This window comes from Ailuropoda melanoleuca, chromosome 2 (genome assembly GCF_002007445.2).
Source record: "Ailuropoda melanoleuca isolate Jingjing chromosome 2, ASM200744v2, whole genome shotgun sequence".
Classification (NCBI taxonomy): Eukaryota; Metazoa; Chordata; class Mammalia; order Carnivora; family Ursidae; genus Ailuropoda; species Ailuropoda melanoleuca.
Window position 1 is genome coordinate 26708960 of NC_048219.1, and position 13659 is coordinate 26722618.

The window sequence follows — 13659 nt, forward strand, 5'->3', positions numbered from 1 at the left end:
TTTGTTGTTGTTGTTGTTGTTTTGTTTTGTTTTGTTTTGTTTTTTGAGGGAGCAGGCATACTACCCATGGGATGTTATGTCCTCGGTGCGTAAGATGAGGAAAAACATGGTGTCACTTGGTATCATTATTGATGGTGTTCACTTTGATCCGTTGGTTAAGGTGGCATCTGCAAGGTTTTTTCACTGTAAAGTTATCATTTTTTCCTATGTAAGTAAGGAGCAATCTTTGGAAAGTTACTTTGAGACTGGATAAATATCTTGTTCCTTCTCAAACTTGTGCTCAAAGTTTTCAGCATTCTCTGGTAATTGATCATTTCTACCACTTCTATGTCTTCAAATGCTGGTTATGCTAATGACTTCTAAATTCATATCTTCATCTCAGATCTTTCTTCTGGGCTCCAAACTTACAACCAACTGCCTGATTGATATCTCCTTGGATTTCGCTGACATCTTAAGTTTAACATGTCTAAAATAGAACTCTTAATCAAGGTCTGAATTAATTACTCTAATGGTTGCAAAATGGTGATTTTATAACTCCATTATTCCACCTCCATTTTTTTCATTGGCATTCTACTGTAAACAATATCTTTCCCTTTTCTCTTATTTAATTATATATTTATTATCATTAGTATAGACTCATAGATTCTTATTTTATTTAATAGGTTATAATCTGTTACTCTCATTATTCATTTCAATGTTCAACTTGTCCCAGATTTGGCCAGTGAGAGTCCCTTCATACTGGTTCCTGTATCCTTTTGACACACACCATCTTTTTTTTTTAAAGCACTTTTCTTGCTTTCTGGTATAATATGATGTTTCTGTTTCATTTTGTACTTTTCCTGTCTAGTCTTGGAAATCATCCATCTCTCCAAAGAGCTCCCCTTTTAGTGGGCATTGGTATTTAGAAACCAAGGTCTAGCACCAGATATGCTTACTGTTACTGGGGTGTCATTGCTTTTAGGCCCTTTAGGTAAACAGAGTCACAAGGAAAAATGGCAACTTAATATAGTTCAACGATTTTCAATCATGAATTCATTACTAGTATACTCTAATTCCAATTCAGCACCACAGGGTTCTTTCTCCTATTCCTTATTTGCATCTTCCTTTTCCCACAGTGAGAACTCTGATTCCCAGTAGCATCACTGTCTTTTTTCATTTGCTCAGTGTTATGATACACACAAAATAGTTTCAGAATTGCTACATGTCACTTAAAAAAAATCTATTAAATTGGGTTCAAGATTTGTTTGCAGTTTTGTTTTGTTTTTACACTAAAGGTATACATAAAAAATACTATGTTCAAAAGTAATTTGGATTCGTTTTTATTTTTCTTCAGAATATTTATATTACTTATTTATATACGGTTATGTTTGTTTTCTATTTATACCCAGTTTTAGGATCCCTTCCATTCTTGTAGATTCAATTTTCTTTTTGAATATGTAAAAGTTAACATTGTCCAAAAGTCAAATCTATATGAAGACATATGGAATGCTTCACGAATTTGTATGTCATCTATTTGTAGGAGTCATGCCAATTTTCTCTGTATTATTTTATTTTTAGTATATGTGTTGTCAAAGTAAGAACACCTCTGATTCATTTTCAGCTTAGATGATTCTTAGCACCTACACACACACATACACACACACACTTCACTGAAATTGTTCTTGTCAAGGTCATCAATGACTATTTTTTCTATCCTTATCTTATTTGACCTTTCCACTCTCAGCTGACCTCTCCAATTTTCTTGAAACACTCTAATCTCTTGGTTTTGATTCCACACTCTTCTGGTTTTACTCTCTTTTCACAGGCCTCTCTTCATTCTCCTTGTTTGTTCAACCACCCTAAAATGTGTTGCTCCTTGGGACTCTTCTTGGCTCCCTTTACTTCTCTCTGTATCCTCTCTTCCTAGATGGTCTCAACTACTTCTGTGTCTTCAAATGCTGATACCCGCAAACGAGGCTTTGAATGCTGATTATGCTAATGCATTCTAAATTCATATCTTCATCCCAGACCTCTCTTCTGGGCTCCAAACTTACAACCAACTGCCTGATTGATATCTCCTTGGATCTCACTGACATCTTATGTTTAACACGTCTAAAATAGAACTCCTAATTTCTCTGCCAAACGTGCTTCCTCCAAGCTCCTCCTTCTCAGTAAATGTCACCGCCCTCCCCCTGGTTGCGCTAGCTAGAAACCTAGAAGTCAGTCTTGATTCCTTTATTTTCCTCAACCACAATGTCCAATCCACCTGCAAAGTATGAATATTTTACCTCTAAAAATATGTCAAATTAGTCCATTTATCTCTGTCTCCACTACTACCACTTCACTCATCATCTCTTACGTAGGCTGTTCATCAGCCTCATAACTGGCTTCCCTTTTATCCCTCACACATTCTCTATACAGTAGCTACCATGACCTTTTTGAAAACAAAATAATAATACAAGCTTACATTTATTGGGTGTTTATTATGTGCTGCAAGCACTTTATACATATTTAATCTTCACAATGACCCTATGAGGTAAAACCCAATTCTACATCTAATTTTATAGGGAAGGAAACTGGGGCACAGAGAGATTAAGTCATTTGCCCAAGGCCACACAGCTAACAAATGGTAGAATGTAGGTTTGAACCTGGAGTGACTCTTTAGCCTTCAAGCTTACCCACACATTCTATCGGATCTTGTTACTCAGTCTCAAATAATTTCATGGCTTCTCACTGGGGCTCACTGGAACTAAATTCCCAACTCCATACATAGGCCTGTTGGGTCCTGGGACATGCCTCCTCCTTACCCCTCCAAACTCATCTCATGCTGTTCCCTTTCCTTCACTTTCCTTCAGCAGCCTGGCTTGTTTTGTTTTCTGCTTCTCAGCTTCCTAGAACATGATAAGCCCTTTCCTGCCAGTCAGCTGTACTTAACCTTTCTTCTCAAACTTTCTTCTCCCTGGCTCCTTCTCATTCTCTAGGTCTCACTTTAACGATCTGTTCTGAGAGAACTTCCCTTACCGTGCTATTTCGTAAGTGGCTCCCTTCCTCATAAGTTCTATCTCAGCTTCATATTTTTCTTTTTAGCCCTTAAAACCATTTCTAATTACTTGTTTGTTTACTTGTTTTGTCTCTCTTCCCCACTAAAATTAAGTGTAATGAAGGCAAAGGCTGTCTTAGTCATTTTTGTGTATTGCCTTGTTCAGAGAATTTCTTGAATAAATAAAACTATCGTTTTCTACTTCATAGCTTCTGCTTACTCATAATTTCTGCTTCCTCATCACTTTGGTTTGTCACAGCCCAGACACCATCTCCTCTCACACAGGCCTCTCCTCAACCTCATGGCCTCTCTCTCTGCATCCCTTTAGTCATAGTTTTTATTGTTGCTAATTGCCTCAATCGCCTCATATTTCCCAACTCAAATTCGTGAGAGAGAAATATTGATTTGTCCAACTTATTTTTTAGGAGGCAGACCACATTTGTAGGTCATTGACCAGCTTGTGTGCTGCTTGCCTTTGGGTCAGATTCCCAGTCCTGGTCCAAACAGTTGTGTGGGGCAGGGGTGGGGAAGGGGGAATGTTCTGCACAGTGCTGCCTTTTGGCAGGGCTTAGGATCAGGAGGCATGAGGATTGATATTTGAGCACAAGCGGCAGCCACAACAGCAGCCATGGCAAATTGTTAATCAGGCCTCACTTAAGGGTCAGGTTCCCCAATAGCTCTCTCAGGTCTCAGGTTATCTTGAGTTCTGTTTACTCTCTCTTTCTGAGAATAATAAACACAAATTAAAGCCCTCTTATTTACACAGCATTTCTAAAACTAAAAAGAGTGTGTGCATCCATGTGCATTTTTTACGTCCAGCAACTCTGTGAGGCAAAGAGTACTGTCTCTATTTTACAAATGAGGAAACTGAGGCTCAGTTTCCTTGCCCAGTCAGATACATACTAAATAAGAGCTGGCACCAAATCTCAGGTCTCTAGACTCCCATGCTTGAGCTCCTTTCACTGTATCTCGCTGCCTCATTTAAATGTTCGGTCGAATGTTCTAAAAAAGCTGGATAATGATTGAAGTTTCCTCTAAAATAGCACTATAAGTGGGCTCTATGGGCTCTGGGTTCCCAATACACTTGTCAAGTACCTAAGGATTTATAGAGCACCTACCATGTGCCAGGTACTCTGCTTTACAAACACTATCTCAGTTCAACCTCACGATACTTACGTGCGGAAGATATTCTAATCCCCACTGAAGAAACTGAGATTTAAGAGATTAGGTCACTGTTCCAAGTTCACGACCTTGTATATGGCACTGCTGGGATCCTAACTGAGATCTTTCTGACTCCAAAGCCCATCTTCCTTACATTTCACTAGACTGTCTCCCTTCTCCTTCTCAACTAGTCAAGTTACTTAATTTATGTGACCTTCCATTTCCTTGTCAGAAAACAGGGATATTAGTACCTACTTCATGGGATTATTGTAGGTTTCTGAGCAGTTACGTAGTAGAAGAGCCTAGTCCAGTAAACGTAGCAGGTATACACTTTCGGTCTAGTGTGAATCTAAATCTTCACATGTGAAAAAAATTAGAATTATCAACTTTGGTTGCCTATAACAGACAGGATCTCTTGTGAGACTCTATTTTGCTGGCAAGGATTCCTGGCCCAAATTCTGAAGACATAGGGACTTGAGGGAAACAACAGTTATTTTCCTTTTTTTTTTAAAGGTATTTATTTATTTATCAGAGAGAGTAAGAGAGAGCGTGAGCACAAGCAGGGAAGCGGCAGGTAGAGGGAGAAGCCGACTCCCTGCTGAGCAAGGAGCCAGATGCGGGACTCAAGCCCTGGATCCTGGAATCATGGCCTGAGCCGAAGGCAGACGCTTAACTGACTGAGTCAGTTATTCTCTAAAACAACAGAGCAATTCAATGTACTTCGGAGATGAGAAAGAACCTGCACTCAACCTAGCCATAATGTAGCAGAATGGAAATTAATAAGTGCTCAATAAAGAAATTTGAGTATGTGTCTCATAAGCTTAAGACTTTCTCTAAGGCCAGGGAATTTTACATATAATCCTATCCAATCCTACAACAACTTTAAGAGGTAGGTCTTCTTGTGACCTCCATTTTTCAGGCTCAGAGAGTTTAACTGATCTGCCCAAGGCCACACATCTAATTTGAAGCAGAGAAAGAACTGGAGCCCAATTTAGCGCTATTGCACCAAACTTTCAGCTGTCTACTCGCAAGTTAACCTGCTCTGAAACTTCAGGGCTCTTTGGATGGAAACTTACTCCCAGTCAGACACCATCCTGACATCTTGCCCATTCATTGTTCTCTGGAAAGGAAAAATCAGTTCTTCAGGCATTGGCACAAGTTAGGGAGAATGCTGGCTAGAATGGCACTTTCCCACATAGCAATACAGATAAATACCAACAATAAATACAGATACACAATACAAATACATACAGATACATACAGATAAACAAATGAAACCATGTGAGAAATGCAAGAGCAAGAATCACAACTAATCTTTGTATAGAACTTTCTGATTCACAAGAGATAGGATTCTTATCTATTAGCCAATTTGCTCTTCATATCACCCCTTTGAGATAGGTATTATCATTGCCATTTCACAGATGAAGAAAATGAGGCTTGAAGAGGTTGATTTAATATGAGAAAGTAGACAGACACTCTGGTCTCCCAGCCTCCATTCTTCCTTTTGTAATGATACCCTGTGTTTCCTTTAGAAATCAAATACCTTCCATCTCGGCAACGGTGATTGGATCAACATGAGCACAGGACGCATCAGATCTTTGAATGTCAAGCTTGGAACTTTTGTTTAGGCTTTTGTTCAAGTTGTTAAGATGGAGGAATTCTCTTAAGCCCATGGGTATGAGTCTGAAGTCAGTGGCTACTACCATAAGAAATATAATATTATGAATAAAACTAAACCTGCAGAAGAAAATTCAGCCTTGCCAATGAAAAGTAGAAATGGAAATAAAAAATAAAGAGGAATGCATAGTGAACGGATGGTAGGACTAAATCTTAATATATATTAATTACATTAAATGCAATAAGTTAATCTCACCAACTGAATTTTTAAAAATTACATCCAACAATAGGGGCGCCTGGGTGGCACAGCGGTTAAGCGTCTGCCTTCGGCTCAGGGCGTGATCCCGGCGTTATGGGATCGAGCCCCACATCAGGCTCCTCCACTATGAGCCTGCTTCTTCCTCTCCCACTCTCCCTGCTTGTGTTCCCTCTCTCACTGGCTGTCTCTATCTCTGTCGAATAAATAAATTTACAAAAAAAACTTAAAAAAAATTACATCCAACAATACGTAAAACATAAAAGGATAGAAAGATTAAAAATAAAAAGATGAAAAGAAATACAAGAGGAAAATATGAACTGAGTTGTGATCTTAATTCTGTCAAAAAGAAATTTTAGTCTCAAAAGATAAATAGTGATAAAAAGTAATTATATATTCATAAAAGAAACAACAGGCAAACACATAAATGCACTTAATTATANCTCTCAAAAGATAAATAGTGATAAAAAGTAATTATATATTCATAAAAGAAACAACAGGCAAACACATAAATGCACTTAATTATATAGTCTTAAGATACACAGAACTGCAGAGAGGAATAGATAGATGCATAATTGTAACTGAAGATTTTAATCTCTCCCTCTCAGAAACTGATACATCAAGGCTTGAATCCTGTAATTACCGTATTTTAACAATTCTATGCCTCATACGAGGCAGGACTCTGGGAGAATTAAAGACATAATAAATGTGAAAAAATTACTTTAAAAAATAGGAGACTGTTACAGTTTGTGACCAAGAAGGGAAAGGCAAAACTTTAAAGTCACAGACTATAACACAATCATATTGATGAATAATAAGGATTCCCATGTAACAAAATACACTGTAACTAGATGAAAGACAAAGTAACTATATGAGAGAATGGGAGAAGATATTTGAAATGCTTAGCATACAAAACTCTGGCAAGTAAATAAAACAGCAACCTCTGGAGAAAAATAAGCAAAAGACGTGAACAGAGAAGAACTTCAAAAATCCAAAGGTATGTGAAGAGATGCTCAAAAAAAATCAGAGAAATGTTCATTGAAACAGCAATGTGCTATTGTTTTATACCTATTACACTATAAAAATTAGAATGACAATGCTTGCTGTGCTGTTGTGGGGAAGCTGGAACCCTTACGCATGGTGGCAGGAGTACAGGCTGCTATAACCATTGTGGAAAGCAATCTGATAGAAATTATGAGAATTATGAACTCACATACTCTATGAATCCACAGTTCCTCTCCTGGAATTTATCTCAAAGAAATTCTTATGCAGACTTACAAAAGATTAAAATACTGATCAAAGTGTTATTTATGATGGGGAGGACTTAAAGACAACCTGTTTGGTGGTCTATCACTGGAGAATAGATGACTAAAATGTAGTAAATTTTATATCATGAAGTATTACACAGCAATCAGAAGCAATTATACACAGCAACATGAATGCTTTTGAAAAACATTGTTCAGTGAAAAATCTGAAGAAACAAAGTGAGATTTTAACACTGTGCCATTTGCATAAATTAAAATACATCCATACTGAACAAAACTTACATTTTATTTCATTTTTTTAAAAAATTTTATTTATTTGTCAGAGAGAGAGAGCACAAGCGGGGGAAGCAGCAGGCAGAGGGAGAAGCAGGGCTTCCCGCTGAGCAAGGAGCCAGATGCGGGGCTTGATCCCAGGACCCCAAGATCATGACCCAAGCTGAAGGCAGATGCTTAATCAACTGAGCCATCCAGGCATCCCAAAATTCACATTTTATAAGAACATATACAAATGAAAAGATATACACCAAATAGAACTTAGTTGCCTGTGTGGGGGAAGGGAGGGGACTAAAAGTGAAAAAATAAATAAGAAAACTTAAAAGTATAACACTAACCTAAGATGATAAAATGCCATGTACTGAGGAGTGTGGTTAACTAAACCCTCTACACCTAAAGTCAAACCATCCAATCAACAAATGAACATAACCCTGGGAGGAAAGATGATAGGTATTATATAGTTGTTTCTGGATTTGGGGATAATGAGAAATTTTTATATTCTTCTTAATACACTTATAGACTCCAAATTTTTACATTGAACACCTGTTATTTTCTAAAATAAAATCTATAATCAGAATTTAAAAAAAACAAAACTTCAGGTGTCTGGGTGGCTCAGTTAGTTGAGCATCTGACTCTTGGTTTCAGCTCAGGTCATGATCTTGGGGTCATGAGGTAGAGCCCTATGCCAGGCTCCACGCTCCATGGGGAGTCTGCTTGAGGTTCTCTGCCTCTTCCTCTCCCTCTGTCCCTCCCCCTACTCTTGTGCTCATGCTCTCTCTCTCTCAAATAAATAATAAATCTTAAACAACAACAACAACAACAACAAAAACGTCATCTGGAGGATCATGTTTCAGTGGCAGAATGGTGGTATTCAAAAGACAAGACCTGGAAGGAAATACAAAAAATTTCAAAGTCTGTGCAGAAAGGGTAAAACTATGCATGTATTTTCCTTTGTTAAATTACCTTAGTTTTTGAAATAACGTTTGTACAATCTATCAAAATAAAGACCAGAGAAATTTAACAAAAGTAAAAGCAGCATTTTTTAAATGACTTTTTTTTAAAGTAAGCTCTACGCCCAATGTGAGGCTTGAACTCACAACCCCAAGATCAAGAGTTGCATACTCCAAAGCATCAGCCTTAATTTTTTTTTAGATCTATTTATTTATTTGAGATAGTGGGAGCCGGGGTTGGCAGAGAGAGGAGAGAGACTCCCCACTGAGCATGGAGCCTGCCACAAGGCTCAATCTCATGACTCCGAGATCAAGACCTGAGCCAAAATCGAGAGTCAGATGTTCAATCGACTGAGCTACCCAGGAGCCCCTAATTTTTTTAAGATTCCCAAAGCAGCAGCTTTAAAAAATATTTAAATAGATCCATATTGTTTACTCTTCCCCCCATATTTTGTATGAAAATCAATATCTTTATCTGGTGATATTTGAAAATATGTAATAATTAGTAGAGCATATGCCCAATCAATTAGGGCAGACATTGGTAGTAAACGATGCTCGCGTCAAACTGGAATGCCTAAAATAGAGATTACCCACAAGCCAGCCCTCCAGCCCCAACCCAATGTTCAGACTCAGGCACCAAAAGCCTTGCTCTTGCTCACAATGGGAAGATGCTTATGTTATATAAATAGGTATAAAAATGAAGGGTGCCAAAATATGCCACCCAAAAAATGCCACTTTAGCATAAAGATTATTTTTAGTGAAAAGCACTTGAAAAACAGCAGATACAATAGGGACACCCTGATCTCTTTTCTTCCTGAAAACAGGAGATAAAACTCCCACATGAGAGCTGCCCTCCATCTACTAGGAGAAAAGAAACATTCTTATCATCAAGGACAGAAAGTTGAAACTAAGAGAATTCTGCACAAACAGACCTTGTTAAAATAATTCTTATCTTCCTATAAACTCCCTGTATGTTTTCATTATTTTTCCACAATTGCCTCTGTTTGTTCAACCTAGTTTAAAAGCATTTAAGTTTTGCCCCTTCTTTTGGTCTTCATTTCCTTATGAGGGCTCCTGTGTCACATAAAATTTATATTAAATAAATTTGTGTGATTTTCTCCTATTTATCTGTGTTATGTCAATTAAATTCTGAGGCCCAGCCAAAACCCCCAAAAGGGTAGAGGTAAAGTTTCCCCTCCCCTACAAAGACCAAGTTTCCCAAGCCAGAATATTCCAAAGATTATAAGTCTCAGAAACTACACTAGGCACCAACCTACAGGAAAAAAAGGAGGAGAAATACTTGCTATTCCTCCCTGACTCACCACCCAACTCCTGTTATCTGGGTGCCCTGCTCTTTGACTCTGAAATTTCATCCACAGACGTACTCTTACCCATTCTTCAAGATCTGGCTCAAAAGTCACTTCCTTCATGAAATCTTCCCTGAAAACACCAACCAGAGTTTTGTTCAATCTTTCAATTACTCTTTATCGAGCATCTACTATGTTCCGAACCCATTTTTATAGCCCTGTGCTATCATATGACAGCTGTGCCTGAGCCTGACTCCCCGGCTGGACTGGAATTAGTCCTCGGTGTACTTCTCGTCAAACAAAGACAGGAAGGAGTCAGCATTTAATCCTCACCACTGAGTTTGCGGTAGGTCCTGTTACTAACCCCATCTCACAAATGTGAAAAATGAGGCACAGGAAAGTTAGATCATTTGCCCAAGAAAATACAGCTGATAAATGGCAGACTCAAACAGCTGGCAATCACATTAGCTGTATCACTTCTTAATATGAAAAGGCTGAAAAGGCTGTCACACTTCACTCAATTGCTTGTCTATATGTTTGGTTTTTGGAATAATTTTTAAAAGTGGAAAACTACTTTTTACTTATTTATCTTAAAATGGTATTTCTTCTGTGTCAGTTGATGCCTACGATTTGTGTTCAATATAAGAGATATTCACTCACTCATTCAACCTCCTAGTGCAATAGAAGGAAAAGCTTTGGAACCAGACGAACTTGAGTTCAGATACTGGCCCTGCCCCTTACTGGTGGTTTGACCCTTAGCAAATGACTTGCCTGTTCTAAGCAGTTTCTACATCTGTAAAATGAAGATAATAATGGTATCCTCTACAACTGCTGCTGTGAGAATTAAATGAGCACATCACTAGAACTCAAATTTACGGGAAAGTGCTTTGCAATCTGTAAAGAGCTATGTGAATGCCTATGATAGTGATGTTGTGAGCAGGTGGTAAGAAAAGATAAGTGTAAGGCCAGCAACCTGCAAACAAGTCACAATTATTTAAAAACTAGGGCACAAAACAACAGAGGAGCAAAAGGACTTTCACAAAGTACCTTCTTTATGTAAAGAGAGAGTCTGATTTTGTTAAGTGTTCGATACCTCTGTAGAAAGAAAACATCATCACCCACAAGTACAACCATCAGAACTACTCAGTAAATACTGAGTAATACAGATATTTACACAAAATAAAATTCCCTGGATGTACTGAGATAAGTTGAAAGTGAGGACCAACTTTATAGAGAATCTTATTTACCAATAATTAATTTCCTAAACACTGTAATAATGATGGTAGGAACTGTAACTATTTGTTGACTATATATTTATATCAGGTAGTGTACACACATGGCTCATTTAATCCATACAACAACCTCATGAAATAGGAATTATCACTCCCTTTCCATTGACAAGGAAATAGAAGCCCTAGGAGGCAAGATGTGACTTTCCCAAGGTCATACTCACTAAAGGAGGTGGAGTAGAAATACAAATCCAAATTTGTTCAAAAAGAGCACATAATTTTGTTCCCCAGAGTTAGCCAACTTCATCAACATTTCTCCTTCCAAGCAACATCACTTGCCTCTGAGTGTAGGTTTTTTACCCAGTTAAAGTTCATCCTTCTGGTCAACCCAGACTTCTTCATTTTTTACCCAGAAAGTCTCTTTTGGCATCGTCTTCCTTCCGCTGCCTGTCATTTCCTGGCTCCTCAGCAGAATCCTCTTCACTTCTCCCTTCTTCAGCTCCCCAGATGTCATCTTCTCATTCCTCCTCCTTTTCTTTTTTCTTCTTGGCTTCTCCTGCCTGTTTTCTTTTTCCATTTCTTCATATAGTTCCCTCCATTGCTTCTCGTTGTCCTATTTAGAATGTAGAATTTTAAAATAATTTACAGATGATATAAGCAATGTTAACCCACTTTAGAAATGTCTGGTGTCTTCCCACACTCTTAGAGATTTCTGGGATGGTGTTTGTTTACATACAAATTTTCAGTGTGTGTGAGGTGGAGAGAACTCTGTGTGTAATTTGTTCATAAATAAAATTGGTTCAGATTCAACAACAGTTTACTAAATGCCTATAGCATTGCTAAGCATAGTGCCAGACAATCTGCACACGTTATCTCTATTCCTCACAATGATCTATGGGTTAAATGCTGCTAGTCCCACTTCCTAGATAAGGGATCTGAGGTTCGGACTGATTATATGACTTGCCCGAGCTGTATAGCTAGTGAGTGGTAGAACTAGAATTAGAAACTCAGGTTTTCTGGATCTGAGTCTGTTTCTGTTTCTGCTATATCCAGGAACACAACCTTTATGGAGCTCTTTGAATTTGTTTTTAATCTGTGATCAGCACAAACGTGCGTTAGTTCAGAAATGGGACTCCTTCTATGTTTGTTAATGTGTTCATCTAGGTCCCAGAATTTTTTTTTTTTAAAGATTTTATTTTTATTTATGTGACAGAGACAGCCAGCGAGAGAGGGAACACAGCAGGGGGAGTGGGAGAGGAAGAAGCAGGCTCCCAGCGGATGAGCCCGATGGGGCTCGATCCCGGAACACCGGGATCACGCCCTGAGCCGAAGGCAGACGCTTAACGACTGCGCTACCCAGGCGCCCCTAGGTCCCAGAATTTGACCCCTAGAGCCAACTTCATAGATTTTTCTACCCAAAGGTCATTTAAAAAGGGATACAGTCTAAATTCCTGTAGGGCTTTAATTTTCACCCAGAGCATCTGGTCCAACTGGTCTTTTACCCAGTTTTGAGGGACAAAACTAGAATGAGAACCTATATGCCCAGTAGGCTGGGGCCTTCTAGAATCCTGCTGGGAGCAAATGCTTGACATCTTGTTATGTTTCCCACATTTATTAGAGGGAAAACTTTCTCTTTTAATCAGGCCTTCATTTTCTTATGTCTGGAAAGCACTGGCTACAACTAAGATCTCTATTTCTCTACTTCCCTCTCTTCACTGCTGTACTCGCTCACCAGCTTCCACCCTCCTTTCTTTACCAAAATTGTTCATGCCAAAGGTAACCAGAGACCACCAACTCCACCAACTCCTCAGCTCCACCTGGACCTACAACAATCCATTGAGCCTATCTATTTTTCGTTAGACCTCAACCAGCTCATATCCTCCTTTTCCACCTTTCTTTATTTTTGTGTGATCACTCTCTTGCAAACATCCTCAATTCCCTTGCCTTCCCTTAATTAAGCAAACCCTCAACTCTAATTATATCCAATTCTCCATGCCTGCACCTAGGCAGAGAAAATAGCTAGAGAAAACAATAAAACCAAACCCGTTGTTCTCATTTTAAACTCATTATGACTAAACTCAGGTGAGACCTTAGTGCTAGTCAGTGAGCCCACTGTATTTCTATGGTTGATTCATTCTCCTTCTCCTTGGATAGCTACTTCTCATCTTTTTCTTCTTCTCAAACCTCCAACACATCTTTCTCAATTTCGGGTTAAGTCGTTGGCCTCACTTCCTATTTCACAATCAGTAGAAATTTTCCACATACTCTGTGGCAGCCAGGGAGTTTTGCTGCTTGGATTTCCCTTGAAGAAGAACCTGTCAGTCAGTGGTGAGGAGTGCAGTGAGCTGCTGGCTTGAAGCTGTAGAACCTGGGGGTCTACTGCAGCATTTGAACCCAGGACAGGCTATTCCCAAGCAGCCCCAGCCAGCAGCTGAGCATGGAGGGGTGCTAGGGTCTGGCCATCCCTAACAGAGTACTCCTCTATGGGCAGTCTTTCCACAGAGCCCTGTTGGGTAGGTGAGACTTTCTCAGAGCTGTGCCGCACTCACAGCAATTCTTACCCAATCCTTCTTTCACAGGTG

The 13659-nt window shown here is 38.9% G+C and overlaps 1 non-coding gene across 1 annotated transcript; it reads right to left on the reverse strand.

Moving 5' to 3' along the window:
- Positions 1-1474: 1474 nt before the first annotated feature.
- On the reverse strand, positions 1475-1583 carry LOC117801249. The gene has a single exon (XR_004623774.1). It is a non-coding gene; the product is annotated as a U6 spliceosomal RNA (small nuclear RNA).
- Positions 1584-13659: the final 12076 nt, after the last annotated feature.